Here is a 25,760-nt window from a genome sequence, read left to right as displayed (position 1 = left end):
TACTTCCCCACAGGGTACTGCATGGCATCCTGTGCCTTGAGTTTCTAGGGATCTGTGAGTAGGACAAGCTTCTTCCTTCATGACAGTCATGTCTGTATCCAAATGTCTTTCTAGGCCTCATTAAAACAAACCCTAACTACCCTTAGAACATAACTCCATCAAACTATTATTTGCCTTCCACTAAAAGCACTCTGAGATAATTTGGGGTTGGTGGGAGGCATGAGTGTGCAAGACCAAAACAGTAAGCATCTACAATGTAGAGCTAAATGAGTTATGATTCTTTATAAGTAAAGGAAGGAAAAGGCTATGAAATGAATTTAAAAGAATTAGATCTCATGTTATGTCCAGTGTACAAAAGGCAATAACTTAAAAGCACTTTAAAGATAAAGCTAGGTGCCAACTTCCAAATAAATTTCAAGGAACGAGACAGTTTGTCCACATAGGTCAGACTGAATTTATCATTTTTTATTTCATTCATTCTTCAGATGTAATACAGCAAGTTTTACACAGCATGGGTGAAAACGTCTGTGGTCAGAAAATACTGATGGGGTAGTTGAAAGTACTTGTGCTTTGAAGGATTAGATGGAACCCAGAATCGATAATTTTTATATAGTTATGAAAATAGTGGACCATGTTAAGGAATTAAAGTTTTGCAGTCATAATACTTTAGGAGCCAAAAAAATTAATATTAATTAACATTGTTAAAATGCTCTCAGTGTACTCAATATTTTAAAATACATTTTTGACTACTCTTTAGAAATACATTTATGATTACAAAATGATAGCTGAGTTAAATATGCCCTTTTTTTAATAGAAAGAGCAGCAGTAAACGAAAGAGAATTTTTATTTTAAGAATGAATGATAGAATTCTCCCTTCTGTCAACATAGAAATAGGGTAGTTTCCATGACCCACTTGCCTGAAGACCATTTATAATGCATTCATATGCTTAACAGTAGCCATGCTGCATGCTTTCTTATGCCTGGGACCACCAGATCACTTGCTTAATGCTTGGCTGTTCCTACCTTCCTATCATACACATGTTTAAATGGAAATTACTGAATAGACAAGACAAACGCTCTGTGGCTTGTTGTTGTTGTTTTCGCCACACTGATTAGGTCTGTACACGTATATGACCTAGTTTCAGGTATTATTCAGTTAATCAAACCAATGAAGAAAGCAAAAGAAAAAGTAGCCTAGAAAATTGCATTATGAACATTCTCAGTGAAATGCATTACTGTTCAGCATGGAGGTTCACACCATTATATTTATCCTGAGAAAGAATCCCTTGAAATGCTGCAGGTGTGGAACCAAATGAAAATCTAGACTATCTGTACCGTGACAGACATTCATTGCCAAGATCCTGGTGCTGGCCCACGAGTGGGCATGGAGAATGTCTACCACTGTCCTCAAGAACATTCTTCAGACATCCCACAATCGGTGTGACTGGCCCCATGGAAAGAAACATTTATCAAGGCATTGCAGCAGATTGTTGAGTGTTTTTTTTTTTTTTTTTTTTTTTAGTTGACGTACAACAGAATGGCATGACATTCATTCTAAAGTCAGAAGTCGTAGGTGTCTAAGAAAGGAATATACGTAACAAAAATCTATTGCTAATACAGAGATCGAATTCTGACTGGCCACCAAATGTGAAAAATTAGAAAATAAACTCTTACAGGGATGAAACTGATCATGAAGGCTACCCACACATTAGATGCCTATGGAAAGGGTGAGGAATTTTACATATATTGAGTGATTAAACTGTTTCATGTTCTGTACTAGAGGCTTTACCTATATGATCACATTTTAATCACTACCTACAATAGTCCTATGGGCAATGATACTAGCAGCAATAATAATATTAATGACAAACATTTTTGAGTACCTGCTATGTGCCAGGTACTAAGAGAGTTTACATATATTAACTTAGTATTAAATTCACTCAACCAAAGCTGAGTGGTAAGACATATCACAGTCCCCATTTTAGAGATGTAGAGACTGAGAATATGTAACAGTCTCAGTAGCCAGAAAGTTGAAGAGATCCAATACATATCACATAAGAAAGAGAAGACTGAAAATGGAATCAGGTTGTACGAGTGGCTATCATCCAAAGGAGGGAATAGATTAGATCCCTATGGCTCCAAAACTTCTTGCCATGAACAATGAGTGGAGGAGAAAGAATAATATGTTGAATTGCTCAAGATAGAACATTCTTAAAGAACCAGGAACTCTCCAGCAATCTCCCCAACACAAGTAGTTTCAAGTAAAACTAGGAAACCACCAGGCAGAGTAAAATGAAGCAAAGAATCCAAACTTTTGAATCTCAATGATCTGGGTTCAAATCTCAGCTTTGCCGTTTTCTGTGTGACTTTGGAAATATTTAAGCACTCTGTGACCATCCCTGCTCAATATGAATGGAGCAAATAAAGGTACTTGGTTCACAGATAACAATGTTTGCAAATGATAAGCTCAACACAATGCATCACTCGGAAAACATGCCAAGGCCAAGATCATTTTGACAACAGTTTATACTGAGCACATTTCTAAAGTGTGAAGCTGCAGTATGCCCTGACTAGCTACATGCAAAAAATATATACCTGATGGGTTTTTTCTCTCATCTTTTATCTTTTTGGCTTTTATGTTGATTCCATTATTGACAGTTCTGTGAGAATTTCACATCTAAAGACAGCACAAAGAGACCATTGAGGAATATATTTAGGATATTCTGGCTCATGATTTTTGTTTCTGTGAGAAAGAATTCTAAAAATTTACTTTATCTCATGATGGTTGCAGTGAGTATGAGGGGCTTTCTAAATATTGAGGGGATGATGTCTAACTTTTTACTTACTCATTCTTAAGTTTTCCTACTAATGTGATTCATATGCAGAAAATCCTTTTTGTAGATTTGTCCTATTCTTACATTTGTCTGTTGTGACATATTTTCCCTAAAATACAGCTGCCAGTTTGATCTGCATGCTGCGTCAGCTGGAGGGGTATGAAATGCCTTTCTCACGATTCAGCTGGTCCAATGGAGTGGCTCCGATTTTCTTTCCCAGCTGTTGTGTAAATTGGCTGCTCCTTGAGTGTATCAGAACTAGTTTGTGTTTCATAGCATTTAATAGCTTTAGAATTACCATAAATAGCTGCCATAATAAACATGAAAATGATAGCATTCATTCTTCTCCTTGAAGAGACATGACTTTCTTCCATATATTCTATCCCCTACTGTGACAGGTAATGGCAACTACTGCATAACAACTATGATTCCAAATTTGTAATCAGGTATTTGGAAAGGTTCTGCAAATCTTCGTTTTGTTTTTGTTTGTTTGTTTGTTTGTTTGTTTTTGTCTTTATAGGGCTGCACCTGTGGCATATGGAAGTTCTCAGGCTAGGGGTTGAATGCGAGCTATAGCCATTGGCCTATGCCACAGTCACAGCAATGCCAAATCCGAGCCACAACTGAAACCTACACCACAGCTCACAGCAATGCCAGATCCTTATCCCACTGAGCAGGGCCACAGGTCAAACCCGCATCCTCATGGATACTAGTCAGGTTCATTACCACTGAGCCACAACAGGAACTCCAAATCTTCCTTCTTTAACTCACCCTGCTTTAAGTGTTAGTAGCTTCATTTCTAAAAATTTTAATTGTCCTTTCTCCATGCACTATTTATGTGTTAAAAAATAATCCTTTATCTCCTCAATTTCACATAGAACAAAAGATTAGATGCATATAACACCTACTTTCTGTGCTAAATATGGTATACTGCTATGGAAAATAGAATGAGAAAGCAGGGTCTAGAGAAACAAGGATGTAGAATTTGAGATACATGGCGGGTTCCCAGTTGTTCCATCCAGTGTCCTCTCACTACCTCCAAGTCACCCAGGCCATTTACTCTCCCTTTCAATCCCTACCACCCAGTAAGGCTGCTCTGAGCTTCAAAATGAACTTTCTTTAGTGGACCATAGAAATCTATTTTTTACCAAAGATAAAGCTTTGTCTTTTCTAGGCACGAAACAAAACCCCTAAATATAAATAGTCATATAAAATATAATATATGGAATTAAAATTACATAGAAAATTGTTGTACCTGAGATAACTATCATTTGGAGGGAAAAGATTATACATGTGTCCTCAGAAGAGTTTGAAAAGGAAGATGACACATCTATAGACAAATCAAAAAAATTTCCCTCAACACTTACTAGATAGAAATCATTACATAATCATCATGTGCTTAATCACTGGAGAATTCTGTCTCCAATCTGGCTTTGAGGTTCCTATCAGTGAGAGCACCCTTTTGTATTAATCCACATTCTCTGAGTTGACCAGTTGACCCCATGTATTCGGCTCCAAAGCATCCCAGTGAATCTAGCTTCCTGGAATTTTCTCCCCAGTCTCAAACTCAAATCACAGAAAATATTTAAAACAATATAAATTCTAGTTTTTCTTACCCATGATTAGAAACAAAATATACTTGTTTCTGCCCTAGAAGGAAGCAGTCCACTTGATGTTTGATGAACCTACTTAAGGAGAAAGGTGAGGAGTCACAGATTATTTCAACTTGATATGTAGGCAACTACACAGACTTTGGAAAGGAATGGCAATCTATTGATATTTTAAAAGTTATAAAAGGAAAATTCTAATCATTTGGTGTTACATTTTCCGTTTCAGCTAAAACTCCAACTTAGATCCAGGACAATGGCTACCACACCAGGCCTTGAAGGATTTGCACACCCAAAGGATACCAGTTTTTCTCATTCACCCTTGAATTTTTTTTTTTTTTTTTTGGTCTTTTCTAGGGCCACACCCACGGCATATGGAGGTTCCCAGGCTAGAGGTCGAATCAGAGCTGTTGCTGTCAGCCTATGCCACAGCCACAGCAATGAGGAATCCGAGCCGCATCTGTGACCCATACCACATAGCTCACGGCAATGCCAGATCCTTAATCCACTGAGCAAGGCCAGAGATCGAACCGGCAACCTCATGGTTCCTAGTTGGATTCATTAACCGCTGAGCCATGATGGGAAGTCCGGATTTTTTTATTTATTTACTGAAAGTTTATCTACCTCTGCCCTGTCTTGGCCTGCTACAAAGGAGTTTAAAGAGAAGCAGTCACCCTTTTGGCATTTATAATCCCAGGTGGACAACAGTGTCAACCTCTACCGAGGCTATTTTAACTGTCTCTTTTATGACATGGATTTTCTCTTTCTCTCTCTTTTTCCTTTAGTTCTATTGATTTTAAACTCAAAGTATTCATGTGAACATAGTCAGCTTCAGCTGATTTCTTTTAATAGTGCCAGGTAGCATGGCTGAGTGCTTGACCTCCCTTTCATTAAAAAAGTTTTATTTGCACTGAGCCAGCAAGTCTTTTATTTTAGACCCAAATGAAGAGATGAAGAGGCGCAAGACACTTGGCCTGTTTATAACCATCTGGTTTGAGTGACTTGACTACACCATATCCATCCACACTTGTGGATTCACCCTTGGAACTTAGCAAAGGAATAAAGAGTCACAAGGGCAGCCAGGGTTTCTCTGAGTCACTGCCAAGCATAGTTTTCACATCTGACGAAAAGGATGTCTTCAGCCAACTAACATCCCTCTCATAGCCAAGGCAAAGCTGTTTAAGTAATTTTAAGAACCAGAAATGACTTTAAAAATTGATTTATTCATAAAGTATAAGTTGTGGGTTGATAGTCTAATTCAGTCCCCACTGTTAGAAAAAATAGAAAATACAACTAGCTTTCACTCCTTAGAATGTAGTTGTTGTCTCAGTGAAATCATATGTCCCATGAGAAGACACAATTAGATCTGTATTCTCCTTAGAAATTTACATTTTCTAGCACTACTGTAATAAATTCCCTCCACATGCTAACAAATACAGAGCAGTGGTAGATAATGAAGATCGGAGATTGCTGCTGAGACTCACAGGTTTGATGGCGGCTGGGGAAACCTGCCTTTTCATTACATCTTGAATAAAATTTGTGTCACTATAGTTCAGCTGTCACCCTCTAATATTTATTTGTATCTTTTGAAAATGTTCATTGTATGGTCCCAAGAAGAGCAGCACTGTTTATTCTTTGATCATTCATAGTTACCTCAATATTTATAATATTATATGCATTGTTTTGCATTTAATCACTTTTAAAACTTTAGAGCCTAGGGGTAAATCTTAGATTACCAAAATTGAGAGTGTAGAATTTCAAAGTACCACATTTGAGGGAATTTATTATTTTTTTTTTTGCTTTCATCTCTCAAAGCAGGCAATTAAAAATAACAAAGAGGAGTTTGACTCTAAAATATTGATGTTCTCCTGGTTATATTTTGTATCAGTTTATGTTAGTTTGTTTTATAACCTTTATCAGAGTTTATCATTATTTATTTGACTTTCTGCCTTTCACACAAGTAGGTGTCATGAAGGTTCAGGCCTCAATTCTATTGCTGACAATTAAGAGTTTCTTGGACATTACATGCTCTCAGCAAGTGTTTGTTAAGTGAACAAATGAATGCATAAATATATGAAATGCAATTGCAAAAGCAGTAAAATAAACTTAAAGCCTTTGTTACGTTGGCAAAAGCAGTAAAATAAACTTAAAGCCTTTGTTACGTTGGCAAAAGCAGTAAAATAAACTTAAAGCCTTTGTTATGTTATTCTTCTCAGGAATTTATGATAAGGTTCTACATGAATAAGGTCATTCAGTATAATGTTTTTAACATCCTGAAACTAGAAGAGCTGACAGAATTTTCTGACAGATTAGATATGCAACATGAACAAAAGAGAGGAGTCAGCCAGGTTTTGGTCTGAACAATTAGAAGAAAGGCACTGATATTAACATGGTGAGACTACAGCAGTCACAATTTACTAGGAGAACCATGAGGAGCTCAGTTCAAGACATAAGTTAAAACACGTTAAGCAAATAGATACACCAATTTGGAGTTGGGGGAAGAAATATAAGCTAGTGGCATAAATTTAGTAGTCATCAGTCATGAAATTTCATGAAATCACCTGAAAAATTAAACATAGAAAAGAAATCCAAGGACAAGGTCCTGGGGCATTCTAACACTTAGATGACTTGGGAACAAGGGAAGAATCAGTGAAAGAAACCAAAAAGCAGTAGTTAGAAAAGTAGGAGGAAATTCATAAAAGTCTTCTGCCCTGGAATCCAAGAGAAGAAACTGTGGCAAGGAGATCATGACAAATGGTAGCAAATTCTACTGCTAAATAAGATGAAAATTGAGAAATGGCTTTTGTTTTTCATAAGGGTCATTGGGGAGAGCTTTCCTGTGTTCACAATGGTGTGCAAGTTAGGAACAAGAATCTGTTGTTAAAGGGTCACAGGCAGAATGGGTACAATTTGATAACAGTGCCTTTAGAAGCAGTATGTATGGTTTGGTGATAGGCAGGCAGGGGTATTAGAGAAAGTTGTTAAGGATGACAAGAATATCCCAATATGCCTAAGCTGAGCTACTCATTAGAGATTCTTCTACACATATACAAGGGGATTCTCTGGTTGGCCTTGATTGTCTCTTGGGAACTCCATTTACTTGAGTGGGTTTGAGTTCAACTCATGCATTCATTCAACCAAAACATATCTGTAGAGCACTTACTATCAGCCAGTCATTGTTACAAGTGCTAAGGAGAGCTGTGAATAAAGCAGACATACTTCCTGGAGTTTATATTTTTGTGTAGAAAACAAAAAAAAAAGAAAAATAAAAAGACATATCTACATTATAGTAGATGGAGGTAAGGGCCATACAGAACAATTAGGCAGGGAAGAGGGATACAGATGGCAGGAAGAAGTGTGGCTCCATGATAAAGTAGTCAGGAAAAATAAGGCAACATTTAAACAGACCCCTCAAGTTGAATAAGCCACAAACATCTGAGACAAAAGCATTGAACACAGAGGAAAGTCTATGTAAAGGCAATGAGGAAGAAGTATACCTTCTTGCTACACAGACTGCAAGAATTCTGCTTTGGTGCAGGGGTCTGGCAAGAAAATAAGACAAAGATTAAAGTCGAAGAGTGGACAGTTAAGGATGTTTGTATAAGACTTTGCATATTATACAAAGAATGGTGGCTTATATTCAAGGGCATGCCTGTTTACCCCTGAAGACCCTTTTCTATGCTTCTCCCTTTTGCGCTGGAGGTCAGAATCTGCAGATGGCACCACCTTGGATGCCGGGCCCTGTGGCTTTCACTTGGGTCTGGCCAAGTGGAAGGATACACTGGCAGGAGAGTAGAGAAATAAGAACCCCTGTCCTGGTCATATGTGACTGCAGCTTTCTTCAGGCATTCTTCTTCCATGGCTCTGGCCCTCAAGGTGTTCTTGAGGTTGCTTCCCTTTATCTATTCAAACCCTGGCAACAAGAAAGCTGTTGCTAACTGCTTGTTTCACTATTTCTTATTGTTTTCCTTAAACCCTAAAAATAGCCTCTTCACTAGACTCTATTCAGTTAAATACTTTGAATGTGCAATCTCTTCTGCTAGGCCAAAACATTTACTGAATCAAACAGAAAGCCATTGCATCAGTTAGAACAGAGAAGTAACATGATCTGACTTACGTTTTAAAAAAAAACATGTTGGCTGCTGTTTGGAGAACTGACTCTAAGGAGACAAGTATATAAGCAGAGAGATCTTTTAATAGGCTAATTTAACAACCCAGGCAAGAGATGATAATGGCTTGGGTCAGGATGGTGGCAGTGGAGGTGGAAGAAGTGGTCAGATCAGGAAGATTCTTTGAGGGTATATCCATCAGAATTTGCTGACAGAGCAAATGTAGCTGTGAGAAATACAGGAGAGTCAAGAATGACTTCTATGGCCTGTGCTTCACCTCATATTCTATTCCTCCTGGTGTTAACCTATGCACACTTCATATTATTGTCTGCAATACATGTTTGCCATTCTGTTTAATAAAAAAAGAGTACCACTTAAAGTAAGATGAGCTTCCATAGGTTCAGTACCCTACTCAATCATCTTCTTAGTATTAGCTTAGTGATTGAGACTGGTTCTTAAGAAATATTATATATCATATGCATCCCAAGACTTTTGTTCCTTTCCAAATACTCAGTTTAGAGGTTAATGCAGTCTAATGATTTAAGCAGAATATTTTTTGAATTTGTTTTCATAATGCTTTTAAAGACCATGTTTTCCATAAAGAAATAAAATGTGGCTACAGAAGAATGTTAAAGACACAGAAAAATAAGGTTTGTATTAAGAAAAAAAATGTTATGAGACAGTATGTAAAGTTTGGCCTTAATTTTGGAAAAAAATTATATATGCATATTGCATGTATGTGGTGGAATGATTTGCAGTTCATACCTCCCTATATCTTAGACTTTTGATAGTACCCTCCTATATGACTGTAACATGACTTTGGCCAATGGAACAGAAGCAAATATGACTCAAGCAGAGACTTGACAAGTTCTTATGGATTGGGACTTGCCTGCTTGTTGTTCTTAGGGCCCTCCAAAAGTCATATGAATCAGCCTGACCTAGCATGCTGGATTATGAGAGGCATAAGGAGAAGCTTATGTCATCCTAGCCTTCCCAGATGAGGCCGTCATAAAGTAGCCTGCACCAGTCACCACCAGTTGACCATAGCACACAAAATCAGCTAAGACTGGCTCAGGCCGAAAGAACCACACAGCTGAACCCAATTCAAATATCCAACCTGCAAAAATGGAACAAATATTAACGTCCCTCTAAAATTCTTAGGTTTAAGTCCTAACCCCCAATGTGGCTATACTTAGAGACAGGGCCTTTACCAAAGTAATTAAGGCTAAATGAGGTCATAAAGCTGTGCCTCTAATTCAATAGAAAGACATCAGAGAGCTTTTAAGAAGAGACACCAGTGAAATCTGTGTGTGTGTGTGTGTGTGTGTGTGTGTGTGTGCGCGTGTGCGCGTGCACACACACATGAGCATGTGCTTTTCATGTGTGTGCATACATCAAGAAAAGTCCATGAGGAGTTCCCACTGTGGCTCAGCAGAAAGGAATCTGACTAGCATCTAAGAAGATGCAGGTCTGATCCCTAGCCTTGCTCAGTGGATTAAGGATCCGGCATTGCCGTGAGCTGTGGTGTAGTTTGTAGATGTGGCTCAGATCCAGTGTTACGTGGCTGTGGTGTAGGCTGGCAGCTACAGCTCTGATTCAACCCCTAGCCTGCGCAACTTCACATGCTGTGAGTGCAGCCCTAAAAAGACAAAAATAAAAGAAAAGGAAAGTAAAAAGCCCACAAGAGTAAACATAGAGTAGGTAGCTACAAGCCAAGAAGATAGCTCTCACCAGGAGAAACCCAGGCTCGTCTCTTGATCTCAGACCTAGCTTCTAGAAATGTGACGAAATAAGTTTGGATCTTTTAAGCCACTGAGTCTGTGATATTGTTATAGCAGCTTGAGCTGACTGATACATGATCTAAATACATGGTTGTTATTTTAAGTCACAACATTTGGGATAGTTTACTACACATCAAAAGCTTTTGGATATTCAGATATAGTTGATTTATGTATATATATAAATTTTTTAAATAATTGAAAATAATTTTAACAACCCAAATGTTCCTCTGAGTGGTGGTAGGTTGATACGTAATTTTTATTATTTTCTTCTGTTGAAGAAAATTGCTTCTGCAATAAGCACTTTTTTGCAGTAAAACATAAAAAACATCACTAAAGTAAAGCAATATGAAAGGTTAACTTTTGAAATAGCAATGGAAATGAAGAATGAGAAAAAGACAGTCTAAAGTTGAAAAGAATATCCACTAGCTGTGGGTTAGATTGAGAAAGAGTATCCAGGGACTTGAAACTTTTAGCTCCAGAAAAGCAGTATTTAAAATGGCTATAAAGAAGATATGAAAATGCTCTGCATTATGTCCATGTCTGATCCTGGCACAGCACACAGAGATACACAAAAACAATCTCCCCTACTGAAAAGACTCTCCATCTTCCCCATCCCAGCACCCCCAATTCCTAAAAACCTCAGTGTGTCTTCTCAGATGCAAAACTAGGCCAAGGAAGGCAGAAACACATATATCCTGTTACACAGTTTCTTTTGCTGGGGTAGCTTTTCATCAAATGAAAGTTAATCAGAAGTCTAGTGTGTAAAACACAGATCAAAGCTAAGATGTTCTGCTTGAAGAAAGAGTAGGAGAAAGAGGGGAGTGATGTGGTCCTCAGAAACTGAAATTCTATTTCTAAAACAAATTCCCCTGCTGCCAATCTGATGCTCTTGCATCATCATTTTTCTCCAAATAAAAGGCAAAGAATCTCAGACTGGGTAAAAAATAAAGATCTGATTACATATTGCTTAGAATAAACAACTGTTTATCATTATACTTCACAAAGAAAAATAATAAACAACAGTTACTGCTTAAATGTGAGGATACCTCTGCAAAATCAAAGAACTCTGAAGAACATTTTCACCAGAGGAATAGGAAATAGTCTTTTAAGAGAATAAGTTTTGAAGAAGATGATACACACTTGGTTATATACATAAAAGTATCTTGATTTTTACATTGGTAATGATATTTTAGATTTAGATTTTATTTACACTTGTATACCACAGAAGCAAAACAAGAAAATTAGAGAATACAAATTCTATTATTCAAACTTTCAATTATCTACTATGAGTCCAACTCCACGTCTGATATAGGAAATACAGACTAGAACAACACATGCCCTGTTTTCAATAATTTTTTCATCTAATAAGGTAAATACTCAAGGAATAAACCTTACAATAACATGAAGTAAGTACTACAACAAAGGAGAAACAGTAGCAGAAGGAAAGGCATCTTGAACAAAGAGGGATAAGGCTAAGATATGAGGACTTACGTGTAGAGTTCACACTTCAATTTGATTTTCAAGAATTAGCTAACTAATGGGCATAAAGTTTCATTAAGCAAAACAAATAAACACTAGAGAACTGCTGCACCACACTGTACCTATAGTTAACAATGTATCATACACTTAAAATTTGAGAAGGTAGATCTCATGTTAAGTGTTGTTATAATACAATTTTACAAATAACTATTTTATACATTTTAAAATAAAAATTTCATTAAATGAAAATATTTTAAAAATTTTAGATAGGTAATACTCCCAAAACATACATCAGGTAAGAACTGGTAACCAGGGTATAAAAAGAACTCCTGCAACTCAATAACAAAAAGAACCCAGTGAAAAAAATTGAGCAAGGATTTAACCAGATACCTCAGAAAATAAAATATATGAATGGCCAGTAAACACATAAAAAGATGCTCAACATCACCAGTCTTTAAAAAGTGCAAATTAAAGCCCCAAGGAGTTACCCACCATAATGGTTAAAATTAATAAGACTGATAACACCAAGTATTATGGTATTACAATAATACCATAAGATGGAGCAGCTACAGCTCTCATAACTGTTGATGATAGTGCAAAATGGTACAGCTACATTGGAAAAAGCTTTGGCAGCTGCTTATGACACTAAACATTCACCTACTCTATGACCCAGCAGTTCCACTCCTAACTATTTACCTGAGTTAAATGAAAACAAGTATCCACAAAAACACTTTTACATGAATGTTCACAGAAGTTTTATTTATAAGAACCCCAAACTATAAACAGTGCCTATTCATAAAACAATGAATTTATTCATGGTCTTAATTTTCAGAACAAGCAAAACTAATCTATGGTGACAAAAAAAAATCAGAACAGTGATTTCCTCTGGGTTGTGTGAGTAGGGTTGAACTAGGAAAGAGTATGAGGGTACTTTCTGCAGCAATGATAATATTCTATACCTTGATGAGAATTTGGGATACATAAGTATATATGTCTCTCAAAACTCAAAAAGTGTATATTTAATATGTTTGAACATCATTATATGTAAATTTTATCTTAAAATGTAATAAAAAGCTATAAACAAAAAAGTCAATAAATAAACCTGGGCAATGAATAGTAGGAACAGAGAAGGAACAGCAGGTCTGGAGGTACAAAGGTGTGAAACCATGGGATAGGTTTGGAGAACTATAGGGATGTTGTCCAGTGGCTAGATAATTTTGCTTCTCATGTGTTTATAGTTCTTCTCATGAAAAAATTAGTTTTCATTATCTCCAATGTGAAATATTGAGAAATTTGTAACAACTCTAAGGGAAATATGCAACCCTTTGATGCAAAAAAAAAAAATCTTCTGATCACATCTAAATAGGCCTCTATCATTCTCTTTGACCTGCTATGGACCTCAGAACCTGAGTAATAGTTCTGTTCTCTATATCAAGCTCCAGCATCATCCTAGAGAGCTTCTATATACATATGGATCTCTTATCCAATTTCCTATTTGCCAAGTTTCTTGATTTCCTGCGTAGTCAATCACTAGCTGATTATGGCCTCAAAGTAGACCCTGTCACATCTAAAACTGTAATAACCCTCAAGTCAACCCACCACTTGAAGCCATCTAAAAAATTCTATCTCCTAATTTTCTTTCTACCTCTCTGATCTTTCCAGTTCCCTTTGCAGGTCTCACTAGCTCAGTCTGCTAAAGCAGCATTAGCCAAATTATCCTGTTCTTGGCTCTACTTGTCACTATACATGTGTTCCCTACCCAATCTCATCCATGCTCACAGTGACTCTCAAATGCCTATTGTTAGCTCAGACCTCTTTCAAGCACCATTCTAGTACATAAACTGCCTAATAATCATTCCAACCTAGATATCCTGGAGAAGTCTCAAATTTACCATCTTAAGGAGAGTTCACTGTTTTTCAGAAAATCCTTTTCCAATTTTGTGTTCCTCAACCTGGTAACAGTACCACAGCCATGAAAATGAAAACTATCATTCATTCCTACAGCCCTGCACATCAAGGGCTGTGTCCTGCCACTTCTAACATCTTCCTGGGAGGGCACATAATGTACTTTTTTTTTTTTTTTTTGTCTTTTTGCTATTTCTTGGGCCACTCCCGCGGCATATGGAGATTCCCAGGCCAGGGTCCAATCGGAACTGTAGCCGCCAGCCTCTGCCAGAGCCACAGCAACGCGGGATCCGAGCATCGTCTGCGACCTACACCACAGCTCATGGCAATGCCGGATCCCCAACCCCCTGAGCAAGGGCAGGCATCAAACCCACAACCTCATGGTTCCTAGTCGGATTCATCAACCACTGAGCCACGACGGGAATTCCTGTACTTCATTTTTAAATCTTTTGCAGCATCATTGATAAATAATTGACAAATAAAAACTGTATATATTTAAGGTATACAGTAGGTTTTGATATACATACATATTATGAAATCACCACAATCAAGCTAATTAACATATCTAACACCTCACGTAGTCACCAGTGTGTAGGTGTTAAAGAACACTTGAGATCTACTGTTGGAGCTCCCCTCGTGGCGCAGTGGAAATGAATCCGACTAGGAACCATAAGGTTGCGGGTTTGATCCCTGGGTTAAGGATCTGGCATTGCCATGAGCTGTGGTGTAGGTTGCAGACGCAGCTTGGATCTGGCGTTGTTGTGTAGGCCAGCAGCTGTAGCTCCTATTCCACCCCTAGCCTGGGAATCTCCATATGCTATGGGTGTGGCCCTAAAAAAGAAAAAAAAAAAGATCTAAAAAAAGGGGGGGGTAAGGAAAATGGGGAGATCTTGGTCAAAGGGTACAAACTACAGTTATAAGGTAAATAAGTTCTGGGGATTTAATGTATAGCACCGTGAATGTAGCTGATACCTTAAACTTGAAAATTGCTAATTGAGTAGATCTTAAGCGTTCTCACTACAAAAAAAAAAATGGTAACTATGTGACATGATGGTGTTAGCTAACCCTACACTGGTTCATATTACAATATATGTCTATCATATCAACACATTTTATACCTTAAACTTATAAAATGTTATATGTCAATTATATCTCCATAAACTAGAAAAAATCTATTTTCAGTAAATTTCAAGTATATAATACAGTATTATTATCTATAGTCACCATGCTGCACATCTCCAGAACTTATTTATCCTACACATAACTGAAACTTTGTACCCTTTGAGCAACATCTCCCTATTTCCCCCACCCCTCAAGCCCTTGACAACACCATTCTCTCTGCTTTTATGAGCTTTTTTTAGATTCCGTATATAAGTAAGATGATACAGTATTTGTGTTTTTGTGTCTGGCTTATTTCACTCAGCATAACATCTACTTTTAACATCCTGACCTTTTCATACCTATTCATTCCCCTTGCAAAATTCCACTCAATTTATCTTAAAACTTGCAGCTAAAGAAACATGCAAGTGTGGACATAAAGTGTTATAGGACTAATTTAGTAACCCAGACATTCTCAACTTTGGCTGCATATCAGAATTACCTAAGAAGCTCACATATTCTAACTGAATTAGGCTTAAATGGGATCCTGTTGTGGTTCTAGAAGATTCAGTGGGCAGCAGATAAGAATCACTGGTCAACCATTCAATGATCCACTTTATTCTGCAGAATAAAGGACCCCTTCTCACCTCAGCTATGTTTCCAGACAAATCCCTTGCCACATCAGTCCCTGAATACTTAGCCACCAACCATGTTAAATTGTGTTTGATTTCCCAACCTTGTGTTTTCAACATTCATTCTGCCCTTTCCCCCCTGCTCACCTAGTGAACACTCATCTTTCAATCCTTAGTAAACTGTTAACTAGATCTTATAACGTTTTTCTGATTCTTTTCCTTCCATCGTTCCTAGCTAGAATTTACTTCTCCCTCCAAAATGCTCCACTGTACTTATAGAGATTTCTATCACAGCAACTAAACTCATTTACTCACTTGTTTGCTTATATATATATGTCTGTTTCCTCGTTTTTAGACTGACATTTTGAGGTCAAGCCTCCTCTTTTAGTCATCCTTGTAACCCCAGAACCCAGGACATGAGAGCTAATTAAATAAATAAAACAACAATTAGAATTATAAAGATAATTTAATCATTCCAATCTTCCTCTGTAGTTGGGCATTAGATAAACTGTCAATTGATAGGTTAGGAAAATGTTTTATTCACGATCTCTGGGCTATTTAATTGTGCTCAGTGGCTACAAAGTTATGGCTTTGCTGGCCCTGAATTTCCAGTTTCATGATTTCTCAAACTGGCTTCTCTGCTCTGTAGCAGAAAAGCAGGAATAGTAGTAGAAAAGCCCCAACATCCTGAGTTTGAATATCTTAGCTGCTCTGCTAAGAATTGTACAGATACAGGCAAATAACCTAAATGTTTTGAAGTTCAGTTTCATTATTCATAAGGCTGAGAGTATGTTCACCCTGTATCGCCATAAACTCAAATGGTACCAGATATATAGAAGGCACTTAATGAAGATTTTAAAATGAATGAATACAGTGAGAACAATAATAACTTTGTTTAAGAGTTATTGTTAGGAAGAGATAATGTAAACCTCTGGCATATAAACACATTGGCAGTTCTTAGAAGAGAACTCAGCATATATATAAGATATTTAACAAATGGCAACTCTCTTCCACATTGTACCTTCAGTTCAATAGTTCATTTCTATTCTACAGTCAAATGATTCACTCACCTGTCTCCAAATAAACCCTGATTTATTTATATAACTCCATGTCTTTCCAGTCTGGACACTGCAGTATATGGCCCAAAGCCACATGCAGCCCATCTGGGGTATTAGGAAAACATTACTTCACTAGTTATAACACACATGACAAAGTTGGTATGAAATTTTTAGAGTTCAGATTAAACAAAGAAGAAACATGTTCAGCTGGTCATAGATTTAATGCCTATATTAAAAGGTAGAAACATTTTAAATAAAGTTACATGTCAAAAGAAAAGGTTGATGTACCTGGCTGTCATAAAATCATTTGTCACAGAACTTTTATGTGGCACAGTTTTCAGGCTGCATCATTGCAGGCATGATGTTAGTGGTGTTCTACATTTTCCGTTTATTATGTTTAAGATTTTGAGATGAAGTTTGGATATTTTGCTTATTTAAATGCAGTCAAGTGTTAAGGTCGAACAGCTTTATTGAGGTACTTTCATAAACCAAAGTCTTCAAGGGGAATTCAAGGACTCTTGAACCCACAGTGGTTTACAAGATTTTACTTTCTTGTTGATAAGACAATGTGACATAATGAACTTAAAGCTTTAAGTTTAAAAGAATATTCAAGAATATAAGAGAGGGTGCTTATTCACAGAAGTGCAGGTATGTAGATACAAACTGGACATGTGAATGGAGCAGATGACATGTGGAGAATGCATTTATTTCCCATTACCAAACTGCCTTGAAATCAAAGAAACCTGAAGAATCTTAGAACTTTTTGACGGGAATTATGCTAGAATTTTAAAAGATATTCAAGGATTTATTTTCTTAAATTGTAGCTATGTATGGTGATGAATGTTAACTAGACTTATTGTGGTGATCATTTCACAATATGTAAAAATATTTAATCATGTTGGCCATCTGAAACTAATATCATGTCATATGTCAATTATACCATAGTAAAGATGAATTAAAAACAAAAAAGGATTTATGAGTATGAATCAAGCTGTCTCTTATGGCTGTCACTGAACATAAAACTTAGGATATGTCTAAGCTGCCAAACATCTTCCCCCTTGATATGATATAATTTCAAAAAGATCTGCCCAAACTAAAATAAAAGTTAACTATACTCACCCAAAGTCATCTTTGGAAAATTGTCATTGAGTATACAAACACTAGGCTCAATTAGAAATTTCCGACAATTTAATATAACTCTGGAAATATCTGGGCCCACCTTACTCTCTGTCATGAAAATACTAAAAAGGAAGTTGAGAACCTTCATCACTTATAGAACTGATGAGAAAGCTGGATAGGAGTTCCCACTGTGGCTCAGCAGTAACGAACCTGACTAGTATCCATGAAAATGCAGGTTTGATCCCTGGCCTCTCTAGTGGATTAAGAATCTGGTGTTACTGTGAGCTGTGGTGTAAGTGGCAGACACAGCTCAGATCTGGTGTTGCTGTTGCTGTGGCATAGGCCGGCAGCTATAGCTCTGATTCAACCCCAAGACCACAAACTTCCATATGCCACAGAAGAGGCCATAAAAAGAAAAAAAGAAAAAAATTTTTCAAAAACCTCTCAATAGCAAATTCAGAACAAAAATATATGGTTCATAAAATTTTTATTGACATCACCCACATTGTCTCCCCTCTCATGTCCATAATTATTCTTCCTCTCTGTTTTTCCATGTCAGATTAATGGAACACCTCAGTTGATTCTTCTAAAAATACTATACAAATACTAAACAAAAGGGTAATACAAACTGAAATATACCTATAGACTGAATTTTTTACTGTTAGCACTTCCTCCAGCTAAACCTTTACAATCACACTAGTCAACCATTTTCTGCCTAATCCACCTTTAATTATCCATCTATAGACTTCTGGACATGAGCAGTCCACTACTGGAAATGCTAATTCTACTAGGCTTTCAAGGACATTTGGTTGAGTTTGAATCCCATTTCGTCTACTGAATGTTTCCTGAACACATAAACAGTTCTTTGTGAACTTCTATTTCTCCCAAACACAACATAATGTGTGTACGCCAGATGATATGTCAACATTCCCAGTCAGAAAAATGTCCCTTCTGACATTAGATAATGCCTTATTCTAAATAATTGTGTCTCTTCTCTCTAATAAGTCTACAGATTCATTCATGATGTTAGGGGGTGCTTACACTATATCACACTAAAAGGGGCTCCTGCTTCTCAGCTTGTGACTCTCTAAACCTCATTTCTCTCAGCTGTCAAAATTAGGACCCAAATACAGGTCTCCACTGGTTGTTTTGAGGAGTAACTGATATGGTGGTGTGTGTAGAATTTCTTAGGATAGGCCCAGCATGCATTAGACACTCCATAAATACTGATTTTTACCCCCTCCCTCTTCACAACAAGCAATTACTGAATATTTGCTGACCTGCAATTATATCATGTCCTCCACCACTCCTACTAGGCTCCATGCAGATTCTTTAGAAGAACATGGACCAGAATTATTATTAAAATCCATTTCAGATTCTTTTTAATAAAAAATAACCCTTTAGACACAAATATATAACCACATTCTGTAGGAGGATGTGTACCTGGAGAAAAACCCAAAGGCCAATTTTGAACTGACCTTGGGAGGATTCTCAATCACGCTATACCTTTCTGTTCTCCTAATGTACCAGTTCAACAGTTTTATAGCTCTGATTTTAAAGAACAGACAGGGCACACAGAGAACATTACATTTGATTCTTTAATTTCTGGTTTGGTATATGCCATACATCGTATACTCTGCAAGAACTTCCTGGCCCTGAGATTAACTGTACTAACAATCACATAGTTTCTAAATCCACTGTATTTCACTCCAAAGCTTTCTTCTAATTCCCTCCTCTTGACTCCTTTCTCTCTTATTTGAAGGGGTCCAAACTGGAGGATAGTTGTAAACATCAAATTTCAGGCAAATCTGCCAATGAAGATAGCTCTGTTGGGTCTCCAGGGCCCATGCACACTATTCATGACATAAAACTGCTGTTTAGGGACAAATGGAGTGTTTTGAAATAATTTATCCAATTCTTTTTTTCCTCTTAAAAATTTAAATGTGCGTCAAATGCCAGGCAAGATGTATATCAATTTATCTTATGGTGGAATTTGTGTGACCTGTGAAGCTTCCAGGTGCCACATTTGTATGCTTAATTATTACTGTAAATTTTATTTTTAAAAAATCAAAATGCTTTTTATTAAACTGTATATAAGAGGTAATAAATGTGTACTCTTTTGACAATATGTTTAACTGAGAATTTCATTTTTTATATCATCCAGTATTTTGGTAGAGACTACAGATCCTACTCCCCATTTGCCTCATCATCTATACACATCTAGTTTAGATAATTAAAGGCACTGGCTTTACTTTTTTCCCCTTGAAATGCTCGATACAAAATGCAAATATTATGTTTCCTGGGGTCAGTATATAACCTTTTTGTTCTATCAGCCTCCCTTGTCCTTTCAGCACTGCAGAGGATTCTAGGGATTCTTGAAAGGAATATTAATACAGATTTAATTGATTGGTGACATAATTAAACCATTAAATTCCAGCACCGGGGTGAGGAACATACAGCCAAACTTTACTAATGAGCTTTCAAAAGGATGTATGGAAAATGCTCTCATGTACTGTAAGTTTTCCTTTCAGTACAAATAAATGCTGTGACAAAAGACCCTCTGATTCACTGCCCATAGAATAACTGGACTGAAACAGCTTAAATGTTGATGACTTATGAGCTTAAATTTAAAAATTAAATAAAATAATAATAACAAAGTTAAAGAATCATGTTGATGTCTACCTATTAAGCTACCAGGTTTTTCTGATACTTCCGAAAATTTTGAGAACATTTTGGGACAGGTAGTCAATTTAGGAGGAAAAAAAGTCAAATTATGAAAAATACTCCATTCTCCTCATACCAAATTTGGGTACCATCATCCATCTTCAATTATCCGCGATAGCCACACAACTGACTGATTTACTACTTCCTTGCTGCACATGTTGAACAAAATATACCTGCTTATATATTTCAAATAATCTACACTTACCCAACACACACAGATTTCACACCAACACACACAGATTTCAATATAGCCTCCTATAAGCTGGACTGAGGAGGCTGATGATTAAATTCAGAATTTTTAGAAATGTTAACCAGTATTTGCTCAATACTTTAACTCCGTGTGATTTTTTTCCATTAACTTTTGGCATCAAATGCGTCTGTCTGGTGGCATGCACCAATGTGGCCTTCAACATACTGAGCACTGAATTTCAAAATACAAATGCCTACTTCTACTGCTTCTTGATGGGTATTTAACACTGTTAACATAATAAATGCCATTATTATGCTCAGGTAGAGAAATCCTGTGTTAAGAGTTGTAAAACTTCTTCCATCATCACTCTGCTCAGAGTCAAATCACAAGGCATATATATATATATATATATATATATATATATATATATATATGAAGCAAATGTGAGAGTCCAGCAAAGAGTGAACCCCACCATTCTACTATAGGGCAGACTTTGAGGTCAGCAGAAAGGACTCAGCACTATCTGAGATCTATGATAATTACAAGAGTAGTTCACAATAATACTAAGCATTTATTGAATGTCTACCAGGCCCCATTTTAAGCACTGTCTTAGGCTACACTTTCCTGGAAAGAGACTCTGAGAAGTTTATGCAGTACTGCTACTGGAGATTCTCCTATTATCAACTCTTGTGAGGGGTTGAGGAAAACAAGACTGGCAGCAAGACAATTTGAGGCACAGTAGCTATAACAAAAGCCTCAGTCAATGCCAAGGGGAGCTTGGAAGCTTGATAGCCCTTCAGAGTTGTCTTGAATAATGGCAAGAAGACCAGACAAATTAAGCAATTTTGGTCTTGTTGCTGACCTGCAAGATGGGGCTATAACCTTGTTTGATGCAGTTCTCTCCAGGTAAGGGTAACTCCCAAGGAAGGACTCACCTGTGAGCCATCAGCAGCCAACTCCCAGAATGAATGGTTCGAGAGGTGAGAAGTCCAAAATCCAGGTGCTAGCAGAGCCATGCTCTCTCACAGGACCTCTTTGCTTCTGGTGGTTGCTGTCAATCCTTGATGTTCCTTGGCTTTAGATGGATCATTCCAATTTCTGCCTTTGTCTTCACAAGGCCTCTCCTCTCCATGTCTTTGTTCATACATCCCACTTCCTATAACAACAGGAATCACTGGAATAGGACCTGCCCTAATTCAAATATGACGTCATCTTATTTTGATTACATCTACAAAGACAGGTTATGATATCAACATAATTTTTTAGGGGACACACACAATTCAACCCATAACAATATATTAAAAGTTAAAATTCATGTTAACTTTGGCCCAGTAATCCCACTTTTGGAAATCTCCCCCATAAAAATAAAAGTCCTATTTTTAGGATAGAAAAGATTTTAGATAGATAGATAGACAGATAGATAGATAGATACACACACATATACATGGGTGTGTGTGTGTGTGTATATATATATATAAAGAAGACATTTGGATGGCCAAAAAGCACATGATAAAATGCCCAACATCACTAATTATTAGAGAAATGCAAATCAAAACTACAATGAGGTACCACCTCACAGTGGTCAGAATGGCTATCATTAAGAAGTCTACAAATGGTAGTTCCCATTGTGGCTTAGCAGCTTATGAACCCAACTAGTATCCATGAGGATAAGGGTTTGATCCCTGGACTCACTCAGTAGGTTAAGGATCCAGCGGTTGCCATGAGCTGTGGTGTAGGTCACAGACAGAGCTGGATTAGGAAGATATGGTATATATACACAATGGAATACTACTCAGCCATAAAAAGAACAAAATAATGCCATTTGCAGCAACATGGATAAAACTAGAGATTCTCACGCTAAGTGAATTAAGTCAGAAAGAGAAAGACAAATACCATATGATATCACTTATATGTGGAATCTAAAATATAGTACAAATAAACCTATCTACAGAACAGAAACAAACTCATGGACACAGGCAACAGGTCTGTGGCTGCCAAGGGGGAGGGGGAGGGAATGGGATGGATTGGGAGTTTGGGGTTAGTAGATGCAAACTATTGCATTTGGAGTGGATAAGCAATGCAGTCCTGCTGTCTAGCACAGGGAACTATATTCAATCATTTGTGATGGAACATGATGGATGATAATATGAGAAAAAGAATGTGTGTGTGTATATATATATATATATATATATGTATATGTATATACACACACATTATGTATACATATATGTGTATATGTGTTCATGTTTATATATATATATATGACTGGGTCACTTTGCTATACAGCTGAAATTGACAGAACATTGTAAATCAAATATAATAAAAATTTTTTTAAAAGTGGATGAAAAAACTGAATAAACAAGTAATGAATAAATATTAATGGCAAAACTTTGAAAAAAATATTTATTTAAATATATACACTTGGAGTTCCCACCACAGCTCAGCGGGTTAAAAACCTGACATAGCATACATGAGAATGTGGGTTGAATCCCTGGCCCTGCTCAGTGGGTGAAGGATCCAGCACTGCCATAAGCTTTGGTGCAGTCGCAGATGCAGCTTGGATCCAGCATTGCTGTGACTGTGGTGTAGGCCAGCAGTTCCTAGCCCAGGAACTTCCATATGCCATAGGTATGGCTATAAAAAGAAAAAATAATAATAAATAAATATGTATAGACAATAACACTTCTTACATGTTCTATGTGTACAAAGTAATATTTTAAGAAAGTGAATTTATTTAAATTCCTTTAACAGAATTTAGTAGAAGGATATTCCATGGTATTCTATAAATAGTACTGTGATTTCTGGGTGCTCTTCCCCATTGAATTAATATGAAAACTCAGTTTTACAATATCCTACTCCATGCCAGGCCTATAGGTAAAGTGTAAAGTTAAAGTAGTCAGATATTTTGAGGGGGAAAGAGGGTAAATAAGATTAATAAGACTTCTTAGTTGTAGGATTTTATTGGATGCGAGCTAAGGGAAGGGATGGTATGAGCTGGAGAAGAAAAAAAAATCTGAAACAGAATAGAAAAAACCCAATGAGAATTCTTTGAATACGTGCATTGATGAGTTTATCCTAACTCCCTTAAGTCTTTGGGCTATGTATGCAGGAAACTAGACTTTTAAGATTTCTGTACTTTTGCCCCCTTACTACACCAGAATTTATCTGGGCAGAAATTAACTGAAGCATTTAAGGCTGGAAGGGTCTAACACTGTCGGAAGCATCTTTCTGAGAATTAGAACCTAATAAAATCTATTAAATATAATAAAAATTAACACATTTTCCCAAAAGCCACAGCACTTTAATATCCATGCTGAGTAAGTCAGTTTATTAATCCCTATGAATATGACACAATGTCTTTCCTTGAAGTGTTTCCAGTCCTGGAAAGTAACTGTCTATGTCCACAATTAACCACAACTCAAAATAGATATAACAAACTTGTAGTGGAAGAACAAATGATATGTTAGGAGAGAAAAAAAGGAATTGTAATTATGTCCAAACTGGGTAACATGAAACTTAGTAAACTTAGTTAACTTCAATACATATTCACCCACTACTTCAAGAAACTCCTATAGTGTTTAACAGTTGCAGCCTTTAAAAGTGATTGCATGCATAGGGCACAGTCAGTCAATGGGCAACATTTTCCAGCACTCCATGCAGGAAGCTGCCCTGGGAAAGACATCTTATAAAGCTGAGAAGCAGGTGTGCATTCTTTTGTACTAAGAATAGTGCAGACAGTTACATCAACTTGTCAGCATCGTGCTAAAGGCAGCTGGTCTCTCAAGTGTTGAAGGGTCTGCATGAAGTTTAAAACTATGAGAGCTGACTTTTAGTCCTGATGCTTTTCCTCTGTTTCAGCCTCACATGCTTGAATAAATCATACCTTCTTTGAATTCTAGGAGGAATTCAAAACTCATTGAAAATAATAATTCCTTATGGCTAGATTATAAAAGGATAAAAATATACCATATTTGAAAGTGTTTTTATATGAATGTAAGCAACATTATTAAAGAGTTCCCGTTGTGGCTCAGTGGGCTAAGAATGCGACATAGTGTCCATCAGGATTCAGGTTCAATCCTGGCCTCACTCAGTGGGTTGAGCATCCAGCATTGCCACAATCTTCAGCATAGGTTGCAAATATGGCTCAGATCTGGTGTTGCCGTGGCTGTGGCATGGGCCACAGCTGCAGCTTTGATTTGACCCCTGGCCTGGGAACTTCCATATGCTGTAGGTGTGGCTATAGATTAGGATTTAATCAGAATTAGAGAAAGCTTCCCTATCATATGCCCTACTACTAACATAATAATAGGCCTCCAAAATACAAAAAATTATTAAGAATATTAATTGCATATGAATAAGGGAAATCACATATTAAAAAGGGGGAGGAAGGGCACAAGGAAACTTTTGGAGGTGACAAATATGTCTATCACCTTGATTGTGGTGATGGTTTCACAAGTGTATGCATATATTCATATTCATCAAATTGTGTACATTAAATATGTGAAGCTTTTGTATATATTAATCATACCTCAATTAAAGCTATTAAAATAATAAATTATACTGTCATTAAAAAAATAAATTGCATTTTAGGAAGGAAAAAGAGATTGACTATTCCAGCCAGAGGCTTGGACCCACCACACGTCAATTCTTAACACACTAAAATCACAGATTTCATTTCATGAATTAAGATGATCAGGGATGACTGACCTTGTGGTCTGCAGTGGGGGGGGGGGTCTCTTTTGAGACTCAGACCAGGAGAGGAGATTCTGAACATTCAGCAAACTTCAAAAGATTATATGAAAGGGAACCAATAACATGCATGTGTAGAGCTCCTGGTATGTGTCCAATAGCACATCAGGATCTATGAGGCAGGGGTTGTTTGCCCAGGGGAGAAAATTCTTAAATACCTTAGTTGACACTTGACTGCATATCTCCAACTATTGAATTCAGATTCTCTCTAAACATCCATAGGCTGATTTCTTCATCACTTTACATTCCACCACTTAATCTGTGACTCTAACCACTTCTTAGTAAAGTTGCCTTATCTATAATACTGGGATAATATTGTAATACTTCATAGTCAAAGGGCAGGGACTTAAAATGCATGGCTATTAACAATTCTTCTAGCATTTCATCTCCTCCATGGCAAAGGTGCATAATTAAATTGTCACTTTCTTGAGGTTTCAAGCTTTCCTGCATTCACTCTGGTCACTTTTTTCCCTTT

General features: G+C 36.9%; 1 protein-coding gene across 1 annotated transcript in view; it reads right to left on the bottom strand.

Moving 5' to 3' along the window:
• The window catches only part of LOC100521702 (melanoma-associated antigen B16-like), a 287,354-nt gene that overhangs the window by 146,001 nt on the left and 115,593 nt on the right, over positions 1-25,760 (bottom strand). Inside the window, exon 3 of the mRNA XM_085007602.1 lies at positions 21,472-21,692. The gene's annotated coding sequence lies outside the window, so the exon portion shown is untranslated. The remainder of the gene's footprint in view (positions 1-21,471; positions 21,693-25,760) is intronic.

Source organism: Sus scrofa, chromosome X, assembly GCF_054392235.1.
Source record: "Sus scrofa isolate SSC_HxYL_T2T_F1_AM1 chromosome X, Sscrofa_HxYL_maternal_Yorkshire_Landrace_v2.0, whole genome shotgun sequence".
NCBI lineage: Eukaryota > Metazoa > Chordata > Mammalia > Artiodactyla > Suidae > Sus > Sus scrofa.
The sequence above is the reverse complement of the archived record's forward strand: the minus strand, read 5'-3'. Positions and strand labels throughout refer to the sequence as shown.